The sequence below is a fragment of the Rutidosis leptorrhynchoides genome, chromosome 6 (genome assembly GCF_046630445.1).
Source record: "Rutidosis leptorrhynchoides isolate AG116_Rl617_1_P2 chromosome 6, CSIRO_AGI_Rlap_v1, whole genome shotgun sequence".
In the NCBI taxonomy this organism is placed as follows: domain Eukaryota; kingdom Viridiplantae; phylum Streptophyta; class Magnoliopsida; order Asterales; family Asteraceae; genus Rutidosis; species Rutidosis leptorrhynchoides.
Window position 1 is genome coordinate 330,929,072 of NC_092338.1, and position 22,700 is coordinate 330,951,771.

A 22,700-nucleotide genomic window follows, 5' to 3' on the forward strand; every position below is an offset into this window, starting at 1 on the left:
AATCTAAAAACGGCGTCGCAAAATTCTAAAGCTCTTAAATCTTAGTCTAAAGAAAAAGTACTTAAGGGATTTTACGGCAAAGCCTAAAAATCTAGAAATAAAAATAACTACGGCAAAAACTAAGTTTAAAACTAGTTACGAGGGATAAAAATACAAATTACGAATTACGATTAAAAAGATATAAAAATAAAAAGATATAAAAAAAGATAAAATTATTTATTTTATAAAAATATTATTTTTATATTATTATTTTATAAAAGTATTAAGTTTATATATTTATTAAAACTAATTAACACTTAAATTACAAATTAAAATCTAAAACTAACTAATATTAAATTAAACCCTAATCTTAATTAATTAATAATAATAATAATTAAACTTTAACCCTAATTTCGTACGTACTATGATCAGACCTGTCTTTTCAGGTCATGCGACCGCATGACTTCGAAGGTATAATTCAATGCGATCGCATGTAGTCGAATACCAGGCCACTTGTTGGGCTGCTACAGTGTCGAGCCGAATACTTTTATAATTTTTTTTTCTGTTTTAATATTTATATAAAATATATTAAAAATTTATATTTTAAAAACTAAAATAGAAATAATTTATAATTTAAACAAACTCTTAAAAATAAATATATTTCATTTTTCTTTTTATATTTTTGTATTTTTAAAAATTAAAACGTATTTTTACAAAAGTAAATTAAAAATCTTTTTTTTATATATATATAGCGTTTCGCTTCCGGCGTTTAAGCAGTCCCCGGCAGTGGCGCCAATAATACTTGATGTGCGTAGAGATGTGTACGAAATAGTTATATTTTTACTACAAAATACTATTAAATACGATACAATTTTACACAAGTTATTTATTTATTTATAGAGTGGATATACCTAAACCTTGCTACAACACTTATAGGTAGTGTACCTAATCGTACAGTAGTGTAGTTTTTAGTAAGTCCGGTTTGTTCCACAGGGAGCTAGCCAAGTTTAACGTTATATTTTTAAAACTATATTTGTATAAATATATAAATAAGTAGTATTATTATTATAAAAGGGGGAGTTTTTACCGTTTAATGACCGGTTTGTCGATTTTAAAACTTTAGTCGCAGTTAAAACCTAATGTAAAATATTAAATATATAAAAGACTTAATTTAAAGCGTAAAGTAAATGACAATAATTAAAGTGCGATAAATTAAAATGCGATAAATAAAATGACAATAAATAAAATTGCGATAATTAAAAAGTACGATAATTAAAAGTGCAATTAAATATAATGACAGTAAATAAAAGTGCGATGAAATATGAAATAAAGGAATTATGCTTATTTAAACTTCCATAATCATGATGTTCGACGTGTTGTTTTTAGTTTAGTACCATGGGTTAATTGTCCTTTGTCCTGGATTATTTGATATGTCCATACGGTTTTGTCCATAATAGTCCATCAGTCATAAATATAAAGTGCGAGAGTCTTCGTCAAATTATCCTTATACCCGAAGTCAAATATTCTAACTAATTGGGGATTCGAATTGTAACAAGGTCTTAATACTTTGTTTAATGAATACACCAGGTTATCGACTGCGTGTAATCCAAGGTTTTATTACTTTGTTAACAATTACACCAATTACCCTTGTATGTAATTCACCCCTGTTTCAACAAGTCTATTGATTATTAATCCATCCCCGTGTCCGGTCAAATGAATAATTATTGGAATTTATAGATATCCCGCCCACCGTACCCAGTCAAGCGTATGTGGTTATATATAAATACGTCAAATTATAAGTCTATATATTAAATTAACGAGGTATCATTTTGTTAATATAAAGCCCATTAATAGCCCATAGTCTAATTTCCACAAGTGTCGTTCTTTTGTCCAAACCCCAATTATGGTACAAAGCCCAATTATCCCGTCTTTAATATTTAACCCAACATCACGATTACTTCGACATTAAATAAGCATAATAATAACTTAGCTACGAGACATTAATTTAAAAAGGTTGAACATAACTTACAATGATTAATAATAGCGTAGCGTTACACGGACAGAATTTCGACTTACACCCTTACAACATTCGCTAACATACCCTCATTATTATTAAATTAAAATTAAAATTATAATATATATATATATATATATATATATATATATATATATATATATATATATTACAGAGAGATATAGAGGATATATGGATATGATACTCGAGCAAAAGACTGCCTTTTATAGGAATGTGGCCAGAAAAAGTTGGCCATGCGATCGCATGGAAATTAGGCCTCTAGGCCATGCGATCGCATGGAGCAGGAATCCAGCTCACATTTCTTTGTCTCATAGTTTACCGACGGTTTTAATATATAATATAATATATATATAATTTTTAAGAATTAATTATATATTATATTATATTCATGTGCATAGTTGACTTGTAATTTTTAGTCCGTTGCGTCGAGCGTTGAGAGTTGACTCTGGTCCCGGTTCCAAATTTTTGAACGTCCTTGCGTACTACTTAATATCTTGTACTTTGCATTTTGCGTCTTGTACTCTTGTAATTTTGAGACGTTTCTCATTAATAATTTGAACCACTTTGATTGTACTTTGTACTTTTGAGCTTTTTGGTCGTTTGCGTCTTCAGTTCGTCGAATCTGCCTTTTGTTTTCACCTTTTATTATTTAAACAAATATCACTTGTAAATAGAACAATTGCAACTAAAAGCTTGTCTTTCTTGAGGGATAATGCTATGAAATATATGTTTGTTTTTAGCATTATCAACTATCGTGTCCATTGCTAAACATTTAATATATAAAAGTGTTCCTAAAAATCCCAAATTTTTAGCTTAAATATATTTAATTATTTCAATCATTAACTGTTTGAAACCTGATCAAAAAGGTTCGTTAATTATTTGTTTTCTGTTCCAAATAATATGTACGGAGTACTAAAATTTAATCTAAAAAGGTAAAAATATTTTTATCAAACCTAAAATCTTCGTAATCGATTTACAGTTCAACTTTTATCTTAAATCTTCATAAATTCGTATTAGATCTATATGAACACTAACGGAATGCCAACCGAGTATTACAATTGTTTACTATTTAAGCCCGAAATCATTTATTTTTAATATACTATATATATATAGATTCACTTTAATAATAAACTTTATTATATCGTTTATTATTTTATATTCTTAATTCTAAAAATTAATAATTTATTAATGTATTATTATATATAATTATTTATATCTAATTATTTTTTATATACATATATATTGTTCGTGAATCGTCAGAAATGGTCGAAGGGTAATTGCATATATGAAAACAGTTCAAGAATTTTGAGATTCAACAATACAGACTTTGCTTATCGTGTCAGAAATATGAAATCATATATAGTTTTTGGTTCAAAATAAGTCGAAATTTTCTGGGTCGTCACAGTACCTACCCGTTAAAGAAATTTCGTCTCGAAATTTGATCGAGGTTGTCATGGCTAACAATAAGAATGTTTTTCTGACGAATATGTGTTGAAAAATAGAGTTTTATCATCATTGAATAATATGGATAAAACGATTCGATTACTCGAAGAGTATGAATGAAGCTATCGCAAAAGAGTGAAATGAGGAGATACATGTTCGCCTTAACTTTTGGCATAGTCAATGTTGCTTTCCGGAATTCAAGGAATTTAATGAAAATCTTCTAAATAGAAAGGAAACGTAATAGCATGATTAAATTAGCAAACTGCTGGAATCACGGAAAGATAGAAATATCAAGAAAATATTTTCTTGATATGTTTAGAGATTAAGTAGAATGAAAGAATTATGTAACATGGCACATGATGAGGGTATGGTCTGTGAACCTTCATTACGTTCCATTAGAAATTTCAACATGACTTACTATAATATAACCATGTTGGCCAAGCGTCGTTGTATTATACTAACTCATGCTTTCCATTCCCAACACTACTACAAAAATCATTCATAATTTAAACTCGAATTTTACAGAAATTTAGAAACTAAAGCAGTTTCCTTTATGATGTAACGCAGATAGCACAGAGAGATAAATACTTTCGGACAAGAATAGTTATGAAGATATCTTCAGAAATATCGAGGATATTTATAATGAAAGATACGATGATATCTTGAAATTTCTAAGATTGAAGGATGATGAAGAAAATTTTTCCGCAAGAATTTAGATTAAATAAGGAACAAGGTATTCACTAAAGATTTCAGTAGATCCGAAATCATCTGGATTCCTTGAATACATGTTTAGTCCTTATGATTTGTCCACAGTCTCCTTCATGGTTTGCTCAATCCGTTTTTCAGTACCGGAGTCTCTTTTGAGCTTTCCCAACACACTGTTCTTTATCATCAAACTTTTGGCCATTAAGACCATCTATAGCTTTTACTGCTTTATCAGCATTCTCAAGGTTAATGAATCTGAATCATCGGTTATCAATCCGAGATGGTTTCAAGAATTTTGAAGAATTTGAACGCAGATTGTAATCGTCAAGATACAAAAGATCGTTTAAGATGAAATCAAGTGGCAAACTTGAAGAAATGTTTAACTATAGAAGATGTAACTTATTAACGATATTTTAAATCAAAATGTGTTATAATTAACATTTTCTACTCTGTTAATACTTTTTAATTGTCCAATGTTATTAGTCCAATAGTGCAATAGTCCAATAGTTCAATAGTCCAATAATCCAATAGTCTAATATATAATCTTAGAATTAATCAAAACGTATTGTATACGTATTGCCTAAGACTCAATCACGACCCATTGCACAACTATTGTCTTCGAATTAATCTCGACGTATTGTGTACATGTGTCTTACGATTTATCCGACGTATTGTATAGCTATTGTCGTAATTAATCAAGATTATATTATATTGTTGATGTCAAAGCTAAGGGGTATAAAATACTATTAAATTTTAGCAGGAAATACTATTAAATACGATACATTTTTACACAAGATATTTATTTATTTAGAGAATGGATATACTTAAACCTTGCTACAACACTTATAGGCAGTGTACCTAATCGTACAGTAGTGTAGTTTTTAGTAAGTCCGGTTCGTTCCACAGGGAATCTTTTTAAACAAAGCTTAACGCTATATTAGTTTACTTTTATAAAAATACAAATATATATATATATAAGTAATATTATTATTATAAAGGGGGGTTTTTACCGTTTAATGACCGGTTTATCGATTTTAAAACTTTAGTCGCAGTTAAAACCAAATGTAAAATAATAAATAAATACAAGACTTAATTTAAAGCGTAAAGTAAATAACGATAATGAAATTGCGAATAATAAAATGCGATAAAATAAACTTGCGATAATTAAAAAGTACGATAATTAAAAGTGCAATTAAATACAATAACAATAAATAAAAAATGCGATAATTAGAAGTGCAATTAAATATAAAATAAAGGAAATTAAAAGAATTATGCTTATTTAAACTTCCGTAATCATGATGTTTGACGTGTTGATTTTAGTTTTATGCCCATGGGTTAATTGTCCTTTGTCCTGGATTATTTAATATGTCCATACGGATTTGTCCATAATAGTCCATCAGTCATAAATATAAAGAGCGAAAGCCTTCGTCAAATTATTCTTATTCCCGAAGTCAAATATTCCAACTAATTGGGGATTCGAATTGTAACAAGGTTTTAATACTTTGTTTAATGAATACACCAGGTTATCGACTGCGTGTAAACCAAGGTTTTACTACTTTGTTAACAATTACACCAATTACCCTTGAATGTAATTCACCCCTGTTTCAACAAGTCTATTAACTATTAATCCAGTTCCGTATCCGGTAAAATGAATAATTATTGGTATTTATAGATATCCCGCCCACCGTACCCAGTCAAGCGTATGTGGTTATATATAAATACTTCGAATTATAAGTTTGTATATTAAATTAACAAGGTATTGTTTAGTTAATATAAAACCCATTAATAGCCCATAGTCTAATTTCCACAAGTGTCGTTCTTTTGTCCAAACCCCAATTATGGTACAAAGCCCAATTACCCAATTTTAGTAATTAGCCCAACATCATGATTACTTCGGATTAAATAAGCATAATAATAACTTAGCTACGAGACATTAATATAAAAAGGTTGAACATAACTTACAATGATTAAAAATAGCGTAGCGTTACACGGACAGAATTTCGACTTACACCCTTACAACATTCGCTAACATACCCTTATTATTAGGATTAAAATTAAAATTAAAATTAAAATATAAATATAAATATATACGATATAGATAGAGAGATGGATATATTTTGTGATTTTTGCGATCAGAATTCGTTTGCTTTTATAGGGATTTTCGACTTTTGGGGCTCCGCGACTCGCGGCCAATTTTGCCTTCAAACTCCGCGAGTCGCGGAGTTTGAAATTACAGCTCAGATACTTTGGAGTCTTTCTTGCCGACGGATTTATAAATATATATAATATATTAAATATTTATAAGAATTATTTAAATATTATATTATATTTATGTGCATAGTTGATTTGTAATTTTTAGTCCGTTGCGTCGAGCGTTGAGAGTTGACTCATGTCCCGGTTCCGGATTTTCGAACGTCCTTGCGTACAATTTTATATTTTGTACTTTGCGTTTTGAATCTTGTACTCTTGTAATTTCGAGACGTTTCTTATCAATAATTGGAACCTCTTTGATTGTCTTTTGTACTTTTGAGCTTTTTTGGTCGTTTGCGTCTTCAATTCGTCGAATCTGTCTTTTGTCTTCACCTTTTATTATTTAAACGAATATCACTTTTAAATAGAACAATTGCAACTAAAAGCTTGTCTTTCTTGAGGAATAATGCTATGAAATATATGTTCGTTTTTAGCATTATCAAATATTCCCACACTTGAGCGTTGCTTGTCCTCAAGCAATATCGTCTTGAAATACTAGAATCACTTCTTTATTCTTCACACTTTGTACATCAGTGATTTCTATACGGTGGTATAAACAATGGTAGTAACGATATGGTTTACAGTCTCACATGACTATAAAAATTTAGATCCATTAAGGAAATTGGATCTTTATGAAAACATTTGATCTTTTGAAAATTAAATCTAGTTTTTACCCTAGATAAGTTTTCCGGAATAACACTTTACCGGTGTTTGCAAAATATTTTTGTGGGTTTGGTGGGTTTCAGATTTGAAAATTTTAGCTCAAAACTTATGGTTTTGTGTCACCCACTTGCTAACCTTGTATTTGGAAAGCAACACATCCAGTTCACTTGTCCCGTATATTACCTTTCGGTAAACTACCGTCCGGTTGTAAAGGAAAGCGTTGAACAAGCAACTGTTAAGGCAATGTCCCCTGACATGCTTTTAATTATGGTCTATAACGTGTCGGACGCAATTACTATCCTTGGTAGGAGCAATAGTAAAGCTCACCCTTATAATTTTTCGATATGGTACAAGGTCCTGTCTTTGACCACTATACAACCACCGTTCTTACGGTTGACACCCGATTTGGTTCAGGTGACCTAATGAATTCCAGGTGAATTCCTAGGATTTTACGTTCAATGGTGATGAACGCATTGAAAATAGGGTTTTCAGAAAACAAATCGGTTTGTAATTTTGATCAAAATATTTTCTCGTTTAAGCTCGAGTTTAGATATCATTGAATTCCATGAGTTTGAATTCTCAATCTTTAAGGTCAATCTCTAGGATTGAGTAATATCAGTCTTAAAAGCTGATTTTTAATCTTTAAGGAGATTATCCTTTCTGGGGATCTGATTCATTAGTCTTATCCAGCTAATTTGCATGGTGCCCCCCCATTTTACGAGATAAATCCTTCTCATGGTTAGGATAAATCTGACCACTTGGCGACCCTGTTTAATGCTGAGGTCCGTGGATTTCCTGCTGATTTTAGTGATGACTTTTCTCGATTTTTCGTCAACCTACAGCTGGTCTGGACGACAACTTCATGACCTAAATCAAGAAGCGCGTGTCTTTTTCGAAAGACTTTACTTCCTTTTAATGATGGAATTGATTCATCGTGTAGATCCATCTCTTCTTTTCTTTCATCGGGTTAAACAGTTTAGTTTAGTCCAAAGCAAAAGTATTTTCAGTTATTTGTTACAGATATATGTGACATATGTTTAAGATAACTTGGTAAATTTTCCCACACTTGGCTTTTATTTTCCTTTTTATCGTCCTTTCTGAGGTAACAATAATTTCGGTGTTAAAACCTAGTTTTATCGTTCATAAATATGTATAAACATGATTTTGAGTTCATTTAATTGAAAATTTTGAAAAATTTTACTAGAATTGGGTAGTCAGTATATAAGACTAGGGCTGTTCTTTTTTATCAGAGAGCACTAGATTCTAATACAACTACTGCTTTACTAGTATTTTTAATGGTAACCAAGTGTATAAAGTAAAAATTTTAAAATCCGAAAGAATTTAACCCCTTCCCACACTTAATATCTTGCAATGCCCTCATTTGCAAGAAATCAGTAACAATTTAAATTATTGAGGGTGATTTGTGTGAAAATGATTAAATTTTTACTAAAGTTTTCAAATATATTGGCGTTTGTTTGCTGAATGATAAATGGTGCACATCATTTGTTCATTCCGTCTTGTTGTTATTTCACATATATTTTGCATCTTGTCGTCCAAATTAGTTGCTTTTGCTGAACTTAATGCCAGTCTTTGAAAATGCGTTGTTTTACCCTGTTGTGTACATAAGATAAACTGCAAACATATATACATATTTTTGAAGTTTGGTATATTACCCCACATTCAAAAATTATTAAAATCTAAGAATAAAAGTTAGACAATTATAAAAACTATTACAATATTAACAAAAGTATTAAACGTATCAATCATTACAAATTACAAAATAAAAAAAAATAAATATACTAGGGATGATACTGGTACCAATAGGGGTTCCAGGCATAACCATAGGTGCTATAGAATGCTTCGGCAGGGTTATACGTAGGATACGGTGGCTGCATCTCTATAGACCAGGGAGGGAAGATGGGTTTCGGTGTAGGAATATAGTTTCTACCTATATGTTGGCAATGAGCTATGATTTGGTTCTAATGAACTTGCCAATCTTCAAATGCTCTCTGTCTAGCATTTTCGTACTCCTGAGAAGCTATAAACCTTTGCATTTCTTGCATCTCATTCCCCCCTCCTACATTACCTTGCTGTTGGTTTCTCTCAACCTGTGGATGTCTACCATGGTATGGTACTGCGGCGTTATTTCGCCTCTTCAAAACTTTCGCACCATGGTATACATTTAAACCTATAGTATCTCGGGGTTCTGGTTCTTCTACTAATAATCCCCCCGACTTATATCCACACCGATATATTCAGCAATCAAAGTAATAAAAATACCACCTCCTATTATGCTATGCGGTCTCATCCCCCGAACCATAGCTGATAAATAATAACCCACACAATATGGTATACTTACAGCGCTTTGTGGGTCTCGAATACACATATGGTAAAACAAATCCTGTTCATTTACCTTTTCCTTGTTTTTACCCCTTTGTGTAATCGAATTAGCTAAAAACCTATGAATCACTCTTAATTCGGCTCTATCTATATCCAAATAAGAGTAATTTCCCCCTTTGAAATGGTGATGGCTTGTCATTTGACTCCACACACCGTGTGTATCAAAATTTTCATCTATCTTTCTACCGTTTAGTATCAACCCTCTACAATCGGCAGATGCTAACTCCTCAGGCGTATATATACGTAAAGCATGAGCCATGTCCAGTAAAGACATGTGGCGCATCGAACCGCCTAACAAAAATCTAATAAAAGATCGATCGGTTAAACTAGCTACCCGATCATTCAACTCTATACTACACAACAATTCCTCACACCATACTTTATATACAGGTCTACGCATGGTGAATAAATGTACCCAGTCATTAAAAGTAGAATTACCATACCTCTGTACAAGTAATTCCCTAATTGGCCCGGCCAATTCTACAGCTTCTAAGGGTCCCCATTCTATGACCCTAGGTACCTCAACAACCTTAGAATGAAGAGTATGCAAACCCCTTTGATATTTTGGATAATCTATCCAAAGTCTGTCAAATCTCAGGTTCGGGTGCAACTCTTCCAAGTGCATATCAGAAAAGGTCATGACTGGATGAGGTATATCCTGCTTGTAGTAGTTATCCACCTCCTGTTGTTCCGCATTCTCAGCAGGAGCATTGCGAGCTTGGGATGAAGATTCACCCCTTTCAGTCTGCAAAACACATCAAACACAATTTTTGTGCATCCAAATATGCATTAGTGTCAGCAAAAATCATCAATCAAAATAATTACAATGACATGATCAATTTATATCAAACTTAAGCTCATTTTCACATTTTTATCAAATCTACACTTTTTCAAATAAGCATATACGAAAATGTTCGCCAAGTTCATAAGCATTCAACTCAAATAACATGTCAAAATAATCATTACTAGCAATTAAACAAATTTCAAATGGCATTATCTCTCAAAAATCAAGTTCGTGAATTTTTAGACTTGAAAAAGTCCACTTTAATTCTCAAAATCATGTTTAGGCTCAAAGTTTGGATCATTTAACTACCTAAACATGTTACACTACTTAATTTAGCAACAATTCATGACAAAAATCGGCCATAACCTGTTTATATCAAAAAGCCCCAAATTTGCTCAAGAACACAAACCCTAGATTACTCAAAATTTGAAGTTTAAGGCTTCTAATCATGTTAAACAGCATCAATCTAGGTTATACAAGCATAATACATAAACAATTTAAGCCTAATTACACTAAAAAGCATCAAAATCAAATTGGGGAAAAAATTGCTCAAGAACACTAATTTTCGAATTAAATGGTGTTTAGGTGTAGAAATTTACCGTTTTTCTTGAGTAATTCCTTGATAGCATCCTTCTCAACATGATTTTAGTAAAAGATTTGGTGATTAACGGTTAAAAATTGTGATTTTTGGGGGTGTTTTGGGGTTTTTTTGGCAGTTATTTTCGCAGTTTTCTTTGAGTTTGTGGTGTGTGGTTTCAAACTGATCAGTTTTTTACGTTTTATTTTTTTTCTGGGTTTTGGTCCCTCCGCGAGTCGCGGAGATTTCCCTTTCAAACTCCGCGAGTCGCGGAGTTTGCTCTTTTTTTTTTTTTTTACATCTTATACTAATTAAAACAACTAATTAATTAATTTAAAATTTTGTTTCCCTTGTTATTTAGGACGAGGTCGTTTCGGATCGATGTCCTAGTTCGGCCTCCGACAAAATTTTAAAATTTATCTTTTTGTAGCGATTGTTTTTAAAAGCTAAGATTTTTGGGTTTTTTAATGTTTTTGACATACTTTAATTCAATAAGATTAAAAATAATGATAATAAAAGTTCTCGTCCCTCCCTCGGGTAAAGCAATTTCTGTTCAAAGACCTAGTCTTCAACTTACGACGAATTTTAAAAATCATATTTTTAACTTAATGAGATAAAGTAAATTTTTGTTTTTAAATTCACACAATTTAAATATAAAATTCAAAATTAATATTAAAAATTCACACCAAACTTAAAATTTGAAATGCATAAAATTAAAATTTCATATTTTAAAAATTAAAAATTCACACCAAACTTAATTTTAAAAATTTATAAATTCATACCAAACTTATATTAATTTTTCAAATATTTACAATTTTAAATATATTGTTTTTACAAAGTTTACAATATTAATTTAAGATTTAAATAATAATTTTAAAAACATGGTAAAAATAAAATTAAAAATCTTTTTGGCTTTTTATCCCACTTTAATCAATCAAATATTATCAAAAATATGCGCCCCTCTTTTCGGTAAAGTAATTTCGGTTCCAATACCTAATTTAACTCATGACGAATTTTTGAAATATTTTGTGTTGATTGATTAAAGATATTTATACCTTAAGAATAAACGTTAAATTTCGCAGTGATGTAATAAATTTTTGAATGATATCAATAATTTCGGTCGCCAAACCTAATTTTATTCAATATCAATTTAATACTTTTTAGAGAACAAATTAGCGTTTATTATCAAAAGGTTAAAAATAAAAATAAAAATAAAAACTGTACAGACATACCTGTGAAATAGATTTCTTAGTTATATGATCTATCCCATTCATAAGATAGTCGGTTTAATTGGTTTTCCATGGCTACATAGGCGTAACCTCGAGCATTTAGTGTCTTTTCTTCTAAACATATGAATGGTCTGTCTCTGCATAAAGTAACAAATTCGGTATTTGAATAGGTTTGATTATTTGAACATTTACCTCCATGTGACCATTTTCCGCATTTGTGACATCTTTCTAGGTGTCGTGCTCTTCTTTTCGCTGCGGATTTTGATTTTCCTTTACCAAATTGTAACTTATTATCTTCGCATCTGGATTCTTTTCTAACTCCGTCCATTCTTTCTCTGATTACTGATACTAATTCACTCGGTAGTATGTCATTATTACGTTTAGTGATCAAAGCGTGTAGCATTAGACCATGGTTTAGTTCACAGGCAGTCTTCATTTCGTAAAAACCTAAAAAAAATAAAAATTCAGAATGGGGGGAGAAGACTAGTTCTTTAGGGTCTGCTAGGGAAAGACCATTCGGGTTCCATTTTCGAGAACTACACGAAAACAGACAATCTAACTCTAACAGAAATACATATTATCCTTTAAAGACTTGATTCACCCCACACTTAGTTAGCTGTGGTGTCGAAATTGTGATTAACTTCGTTGTCGACTTCCATCGGACCATGTATGTAATGTTTAACTCTGTAACCATTAACTTTAAATTCAATCCCATTTGAATTTATTAATTCTATCGTTCCGTATGGGAAAACTCTTTTGACTATGAATGGTCCAGACCATCTTGATTTCAATTTTCCAGGAAATAGCTTGAATAGTGAATTGAAAAGAAGAACTCTGTCTCCTTCTTTAAATTCTTTTGAACTTCTGATTCTTTTATCATGCCATTTCTTCGTTCTTTCTTTATAGATTAACGAATTTTCGTATGCTTCATGTCTTAATTCTGCTAATTCGTTTAGTTGACTTAATCGTAGACGTCCAGCTTCATGTAAATCAAGATTACATGTTTTCAAAGCCCAAAATGCTTTGTGTTCAATTTCTACTGGAAGATGACATGCTTTTCCATAAACAAGTCTAAAAGGTGTGGTTCCAATTGAAGTTTTGTAGGCTGTTCTAAAAGCCCAGAGTGCATCCTCCAATTTAATGGACCATTCCTTCGGATTTGATCCTACGGTTTTCTCTAGAATACGTTTTAAAGCTCGGTTGGTATTTTCAACTTGTCCACTTGTTTGTGGATGATATGCGGTGGAGATTTTATGAGTTACTCCATATCTTTTAAGAACTTTCTCAAGTTGATTATTACAGAAATGAGTACTCTGATCACTTATTAAAGCTTTCGGTGTTCCAAACCTTGCAAAAAGACGTTTTAAAAAGTTGACTACAACTCGTGCATCATTAGTTGGGAGAGCTTGTGCTTCCGCCCATTTAGATACATAATCAATGGCTACGAGTATATATAGATTATTATGAGATTTTGGAAATGGACTCATAAAGTCAATACCCCAAATGTCAAATACTTCACATACTTGGATGACATTTTGTGGCATTTCATCACGTTGACTTATTTTTTCGGCCCTTTGACAAGCATCACAGGATTTGCAAAGAAGGTGTACGTCTTTGTAAATTGTAGGCCAATAGAATCCAGCATCATAAACTTTTCTTGCTGTTAGTTGAGGCCCATAATGCCCTCCTGTTGGTCCTGTGTGACAATGGTTTAATATTTTACTAGCTTCATCTCCAAATACACATCGGCGTATTATTCCATCGGGACAACTTTTAAACAGATGTGGATCTTCCCAAAAATAGTGTTTTATATCACTGAAGAATTTCTTTCGTCTTTGGTACGATAATCCTTTTTCAAGAAATCCACATACTAAATAGTTTGCATAGTCTGCAAACCATGGAATTTCTTTATAATCTATCTTCAATAGATATTCATCATGAAAGTTGTCTTGTATGGCCGATTCATTTAGAACTTCTAATTCGGGATTTTCAAGACGAGAAAGATGATCAGCGGCGAGATTTTCTGCTCCTCTTTTATCTCGGATTTCAATATCAAACTCTTGTACGAGTAAGATCCAACGGATTAATCTTGGTTTAGCATCTTGTTTCGAAAATAGGTATCTAAGAGCAGAATGGTCGGTATAGACCACCGTTTTTGCTAGAACGAGATATGATCGAAATTTGTCAAAAGCAAAGACAATAGCAAGGAGTTCTTTTCCAGTAGTTGTATAGTTCGTTTGTGCTCCTTGTAACGTCTTACTAGCATAATATATAGGTTGAAATCGTTTTTCAATCCTTTGTCCTAAAACGGCTCCCATTGCAAAATCACTTGCATCGCACATTAGTTCAAATGGTAGATTCCAATTTGGTGTTATCATGATCGGTGCATTAGTGAGTTTCTCTTTAAGAATATTAAAAGATTTGATACACTCATCTGAAAAGATGAATGGAGCATCCTTTTCTAGGAGTTTATTCATAGGAGTGGCAATTTTAGAAAAATCTTTTATGAAACGTCGGTAAAAACCGGCATGCCCTAGAAAACTCCTAACTCCTCTAACATTGGTGGGATGTGGAAGTTTAGCAATTACATCTACTTTAGCTCTATCCACTTCAATTCCTTCTTTTGAAATTTTATGTCCAAGAACGATGCCTTCTTTAACCATGAAATGACATTTCTCCCAATTAAGAACTAGATTTGATTGTTCGCATCTAATAAGCATTCGTTCAAGATTAACTAGACATGATTCAAATGTATCACCGAAGACTGAAAAGTCATCCATGAAAACTTCCATCCATTCTTCTATCATGTCGTGAAAAATCGCCATCATACACCTTTGAAAGGTTGCAGGGGCGTTACAAAGTCCAAATGGCATGCGTTTGTAAGCAAAAGTACCATAAGGGCACGTGAATGTGGTTTTCTCTTGATCTTCGGGTGCTATTGGAATTTGAAAATATCCGGAAAATCCATCTAGAAAACAATAGTAACTATTTCCGGCTAATCTTTCCAACATTTGATCTATGAAAGGTAAGGGAAAGTGATCTTTTCTGGTGGCGTCATTTAATTTTCTATAATCAATACACACACGCCATCCTGTTACAGTCCTAGTAGGAATAAGCTCATTTTTCTCATTTGTAATGACAGTCATGCCACCCTTCTTAGGTACGCATTGAACTGGGCTTACCCATGGACTATCAGAGATTGGATAAATTAGACCTGCGTCTAGCAGTTTAATAATCTCTTTCTTAACTACATCTTGCATATTAGGATTTAGTCTTCGTTGGCGTTGCACATACGTTTTATGACCTTCTTCCATAAGGATTTTATGTGTGCAATACGAAGGACTTATTCCTTTAATATCATGAATCTTCCATGCAATGGCTGGTTTATGAGCTTTCAACACAGAAATGAGTTGTGATTTCTCATTTTTAGTAAGAGAAGACGATATTATTATAGGTAATTCAGATTCACCATGTAAATAAGCGTATTCCAAATGGTTTGGAAGTGGCTTTAACTCTAATTTCGGAGGTTCTTCTATCGATGATTTATATCGATATCTGTCTTCTTCTTTTAGCATTTGAATTTCTTCTGTTGTTGGTTCATATCCATTAGCTATAAGTGTAGCTAACATTTCAGCTTCATCAATTGGTTCATTACCTTCTCCTAAAGAACATTCTCCTGTTCCTTGTAATTCTGGAAATTCTTCTAATAATTCTGCATATGCATCTATAGTTTGAATATAATAACATGTATCATCTGCAGATTTTGGTTGTTGCATTGCTCTATCAACTGAAAAGGTAACACTCTCATCCTCTATACTTAGGGTCAATTTCTTACCGAACACGTCTATCATTGCTTTAGCCGTGTTTAAGAATGGTCTTCCTAATATGAGAGGAACTTGAGAATCTTCTTCCATGTCCAGAACAACAAAATCTACTGGAAATACTAAAGTACCAACTTTAACTAGCATGTTCTCCATTATCCCTCTAGGATATTTTATTGATCTATCGGCTAGTTGTATGCTTATTCTGGTTGGTTTCAATTCTCCAAGGTCTAGTTTAGCGTATAGTGAATACAGCATTAGATTTATACTAGCACCTAAGTCTGCCAATGCTTCTATTGAACTAAGACTACCCAGAAAACATGGAATTGTGAAACTTCCTGGATCAGATAGTTTTTCTGGTATCTTATTCAACAGCACTGCTGAACAATTAGCATTCATAGTAACAGCCGAGAGTTCTTCCATTTTCTTTCTATTTGAGATTAAATCTTTCAAGAATTTAGCATATCTAGGCATTCCTGAAATTACTTCAATGAAAGGAAGATTTACATTTATCTGTTTAAACATATCCAAGAATTTGGATTGCTCGGCTTCAAGTTTCTCTTTCTTCATTTTACTCGGGTAAGGAAGTGGTGGTTGGTATGGTTTAACATAAGGTTTAGCCTTAACTGTGTTATCTTCATTAACCTTTTCAACTACCGGTTCTGTTTCCTTATCTTGTTCAGGTTGTGGTTCTTGTGGAGTAGGAATAGCTTCATCAGAAGTTACAGGTATTTCAGGTGGTTTAAGTGTTGTACCACTTCTTGTGGTAATAGCTTTAGCTGTTTCATTCCGGGGGTTAGCATTTGTATCACTAGGTAGACTTCCCGGTTTTCTTTCACCTATTAACCTTGCTAGGTTACTTACTTCTTGTTCTAGATTTTGAATAGAAGCTTGTTGATTTCTAAATTCTTGAGCATTTTGTTCATTGGTTTGTTTTTGAGATGTGAAAAACTATGTTTGAGTTTCAACTAGCTTTGTCATCATATCTTCTAAATTCTGCTTTTTATCATCGGTTTGTTGTGGTGGATTGTTTTGAAAATTAGGTCTTTGCTGATTGTAATTATTATTAGATACTTGTTGATTGCTAGGACCTTGTTGGTTGTTGTATGGAATATTTCGGTTATAATTCTGGTTTTGATTGTAAATCGGTCTTGGCGGTTGATAATTATTCTGATAATTATTTCCAGGCCTTTGGTTTATGTATGAAATATTCTCTCTTTGTTCCATTGTTAATTCAATACTGAGACAATCTTTTGTCAAATGTGGTCCTCCACACTGCTCACAACTAATTCGTATTGAGTGAATATCTTTAGTCATCTTTTCCATTCGTCTCTCGACAGCATCTATCTTTGCGGAAATGGAATCTAAGTCATGGCTAGAATCGGCTCAAGCTGCTTTAGATGATCTAACGATATCTTTTTCTTGGTGCCACTCATGCGAGTGGGAAGCAGTGTTATCAATAATTTTGTAAGCATCAGTTTCGGTTTTCTTCATAATAGAACCACCAGCTGCTATATCTATGTCTTTTCTTGTAGTGATGTCGCATCCTTGGTAGAATATTTGTACTATTTGACAGGTGTCTAAACCATGTTGCGGACATCCTCTTAACAACTTTCCATATCTTGTCCATGCCTCATATAGAGTTTCTTTTGGTTTCTGTGTGAACGTAACAATTTCTGCTTGAAGTCTTACGGCTTTAGATGCAGGAAAGAATTGTTTAAGAAATTTGTCAACTAAAACATCCCATGTATCGATCGCCCCTTCAGGTAACGATTCCAACCAATCTTTGGCTTCTCCCTTTAAAGTCCAGGGAAATAACATGAGATATATCTGTTCATCCTCCACTTCTCGGATTTTAAATAGTGTGCAGATCCTATTAAAGGTACGTAGATGTTCATTTGGATCTTCCTTCGGCGCACCACTAAATTGGCATTGATTAGTCACCATGTGTAGAATTTGTCCTTTGATTTCATAATCTGGCGCATTAATGTCTGGATGAGTAATTGCGTGTCCTTGGCCAGTGTGTTTAGCTCTCATTCGGTCTTCCATACTTAAAGGTTCCAGATTCTCCATAATTGAATTTGTTGAATCGGAATCACTAGAGGATTCTGATTTAATGGTTCGTTCCTCAACAATCTCTGTTTGAATGATTGGTGGTTCCGGAGGAAAGTTTAGTAGTTCAGGATCTACGAATCGTTCCTGAATATTCTCCGGATTCTCAATTGTGAGGTCGGGTTCAAAAAATGGATTATGGGAAATTTGAACTGAAGTACTTGGTCGACTGGATGACGATTCTAAAGAAAAATCAACGGCAGTAATATTTGCTAAATGTCTTGATCTAGTTACAGGTGGTGAACGTACAAAAGGTGGTGATCGTCTTGCTCGGTACATTCACTGAATATCCTATTAGTTTTTAAAAGGAAAGAAAAATTATAATAAGTTATCCAATCAATAGACTTTTCTGATTTTGCCCACGTTTCGAATAGCCAAAAGATGCAGCAGAGGGGCAGGATTCGTTTGGTCTCAATATAATTGAGGACTGTTTGGCTCCAATAACCCGGTCCACGTACAAATCCAACTATTACTACGAACCAGAAAATTTTGATGTCTATCAAATTAACCACTTAAAATAAATTTTTGTAATTTTAAGAAATTTAGATAAGAAGTAGAATAAAAATCTATGTCCTAAAACTAGAATAGCGAGAAATAAGAAAGAAAAAGAGTTCGTCGAAAAAGATCGAAAAAGAAAAATGGTTGAAAAATAAAAGGTGAAGGAAAAATAAAAGAAACTTATAAAAATTAAAAATACTTGACTAACCTAACCTTATTACTACAACTAACTTAAAATTATAATCGCAAATTGAGATTACTAATTGGAATGATAATTGATACATAGGTAAAAGGTGTCTAAAAATATTAAAGCTTACAAGAAAACTAAATCCCAAATGAAAATAACTTAAAAATAAACTAAAACTTAAAAAGGCGTCGCAAAATTCTAAAGCACCTAAATCTTAGTCTAAAGAAAAAGCACTTAAGGAATTCTACGGAAAAGACTAAAAATCTAGGAGTAAAAATAAATATGGCAAAAACTAAGTTTAAAACTAAATATGAGCTAAATATACAAATATTACGCTAAAACGATTAAAAAGGGACAAAATATAAAAATATACAAAAAGTTGTAAAAAGTACAATTTTTATAAAAATATTATTTTTATATTATTTATTTAATAAAACTACTAATTTTATAATTTAATTAAACTAATTTAACTAAAATATAAATTAAATAAAACTTAAATTAAAATAAAACTAATAATAATAATAATAATAATTAGGGTTAATAATAATTATAATTAATAATAATCCGTAATAAATGCAGTTTAGGGTTTTCTATCGGTGTCAGAGAAACTCCGCGAGTTGCGGTATTTAAAACATCAAACCCCGCGAGTCACGGGGTTCAAAAATTCAACTCTGGTACAGTTTGAATTTGACGCGTTTCTTTCTTTTTTTAATTTTTTTTTTCTGTTTATATATTAAAAAAAAAATATGTGTATAATAAAAACTTATATTTTAAAAACTTAAATAAAATAGAACTACTTTATAATTTTAATAAATAAAATGCTTAAAACTAGATTTATATATATATTTTTTTTATGTTTTTAAATAAAAACAAAATACTTAAATAAAACTTATGTTTTTTAAAAATAAAAATAAAGAAACTTTATAAAACTTAAATATTTAACAAAATCTTAAAAATACATAATTTTTTTTTTATATTAGCGTTGCGCTTCCGGCTTTTAAGAGACTCCCCGGCAGCGGCGCCAAAAATACTTGATGTCAAAGCTAAGGGGTATAAAATACTATTAAATTTTAGCAGGAAATACTATTAAATACGATACATTTTTACACAAAATATTTATTTATTTAGAGAATGGATATACTTAAACCTTGCTACAACACTTATAGGCAGTGTACCTAATCGTACAGTAGTGTAGTTTTTAGTAAGTCCGGTTCGTTCCACAGGGAATCTTTTTAAACAAAGTTTAACGCTATATTAGTTTACTTTTATAAAAATACAAATATATATATAAGTAATATTATTATTATAAAGGGGGGTTTTTACCGTTTAATGACCGGTTTGTCGATTTTAAAACTTTAGTCGCAGTTAAAACCAAATGTAAAATAATAAATAAATACAAGACTTAATTTAAAGCGTAAAGTAAATAACGATAATGAAATTGCGAATAATAAAATGCGATAAAATAAACTTGCGATAATTAAAAAGTACGATAATTAAAAGTGCAATTAAATACAATAACAATAAATAAAAAATGCGATAATTAGAAGTGCAATTAAATATAAAATAAAGGAAATTAAATATGAAATAAAAGAATTATGCTTATTTAAACTTCCGTAATCATGATGTTTGACGTGTTGATTTTAGTTTTATGCCCATGGGTTAGTTGTCCTTTGTCCTGGATTATTTAATATGTCCATACGGATTTGTCCATAATAGTCCATCAGTCATAAATATAAAGAGCGAAAGCCTTCGTCAAATTATTCTTATTCCCGAAGTCAAATATTCCAACTAATTGGGGATTCGAATTGTAACAAGGTTTTAATACTTTGTTTAATGAATACACCATGTTATCGACTGCGTGTAAACCAAGGTTTTACTACTTTGTTAACAATTACACCAATTACCCTTGAATGTAATTCACCCCTGTTTCAACAAGTCTATTAACTATTAATCCAGTTCCGTATCCGGTAAAATGAATAATTATTGGTATTTATAGATATCCCGCCCACCGTACCCAGTCAAGCGTATGTGGTTATATATAAATACGTCGAATTATAAGTTTGTATATTAAATTAACAAGGTATTGTTTAGTTAATATAAAACCCATTAATAGCCCATAGTCTAATTTCCACAAGTGTCGTTCTTTTGTCCAAACCCCAATTATGGTACAAAGCTCAATTACCCAATTTTAGTAATTAGCCCAACATCATGATTACTTCGGATTAAATAAGCATAATAATAACTTAGCTACGAGACATTAATATAAAAAGGTTGAACATAACTTACAATGATTAAAAATAGCGTAGCGTTACACGGACAGAATTTCGACTTACACCCTTACAACATTCGCTAACATACCCTTATTATTAGGATTAAAATTAAAATTAAAATTAAAATTAAAATATAAATATAAATATAAATATATACGATATAGATAGAGAGATGGATATATTTTGTGATTTTTGCGATCAGAATTCGTTTGCTTTTATAGGGATTTTCGACTTTTGGGGCTCCGCGACTCGCGGCCAATTTTGCCTTCAAACTCCGCGAGTCGCGGAGTTTGAAATTACAGCTCAGATACTTTGGAGTCTTTCTTGCCGACGGATTTATAAATATATATAATATATTAAATATTTATAAGAATTATTTAAATATTATATTATATTTATGTGCATAGTTGATTTGTAATTTTTAGTCCGTTGCGTCGAGCGTTGAGAGTTGACTCATGTCCCGGTTCCGGATTTTCGAACGTCCTTGCGTACAATTTTATATTTTGTACTTTGCGTTTTGAATCTTGTACTCTTGTAATTTCGAGACGTTTCTTATCAATAATTGGAACCTCTTTGATTGTCTTTTGTACTTTTGAGCTTTTTTGGTCGTTTGCGTCTTCAATTCGTCGAATCTGTCTTTTGTCTTCACCTTTTATTATTTAAACGAATATCACTTTTAAATAGAACAATTGCAACTAAAAGCTTGTCTTTCTTGAGGAATAATGCTATGAAATATATGTTCGTTTTTAGCATTATCAATTGTCTTGGGATTAACCAAGACTAGTATATTATGACAGTATTTAAATGACGATATTTAAAGTGCGTAAAATAAATAACAGTATTTAAATAATGATAAATAAAATTGCGAGTATTAAAAATTGCGATAATTAATTACGATAATTAAAATGACAATAAATAAAATGTAATAAGGAAATAGTCATAACGGATATAGGAACAGTTAGCTAGGATACAGTTAGCGTTGATTCTTAACAAAATTTTTCATAATTAATTAGTTTGTTTCTAACAAATTTTATTTTGTTTATAATTTCTTCATTATGCCACCCGTTATATTTTTGACTTGGATTCTGATCTGTCAAAATCCGAATATGAAATTGAATTTGAATGAAAAGGGTTGTGCTTTGGTGAACGGATACGTATATCTGTGAATGTATATAGGATAGTAATTGATTGTTGAATCAGAATTGAAGAATGTACACTGTAATGTATTAATGTGAATCTAAATATTTCTCGGGTATTACCTACCCGTTAAAATATTTTCATCATTAATAGTTTGTACAAAAGGTTTCCTTGATGTAAAACGTTATGTAGGACGAAGATAAATGATGTAGAACGACATATAGAATGATGATTATGCTCGAGGTATATATTGTGATTTTGAGGCGTGTGATGCGGATGTTGTTGTTGGTGGTACTGGTGCTGTCGGCGCTGATGCTGGCGCTTGTAAGTTTTGCACCATATTCTCCAAAGTCACTACTCGTGCACGAAGCTCGTTGACTTATTCTATCACACCGGGATGATTGGCGGTTGGAAAGAGCGAATGAATAAGATTTAGAATTTGAGATAGTATATAATCATGACGAGATACTCTAAAAATGTGAGAGAAAATGGTGTTTCAGATTGGTTCCCCGGTAAGTGCTTCAGGTTCTTCGCCAAGAGGGCAATTTGGTGGGTGGAAGGGATCACCTTCTTATTGTCCCCATTGATTAAGTCGACTACGAACCCATCC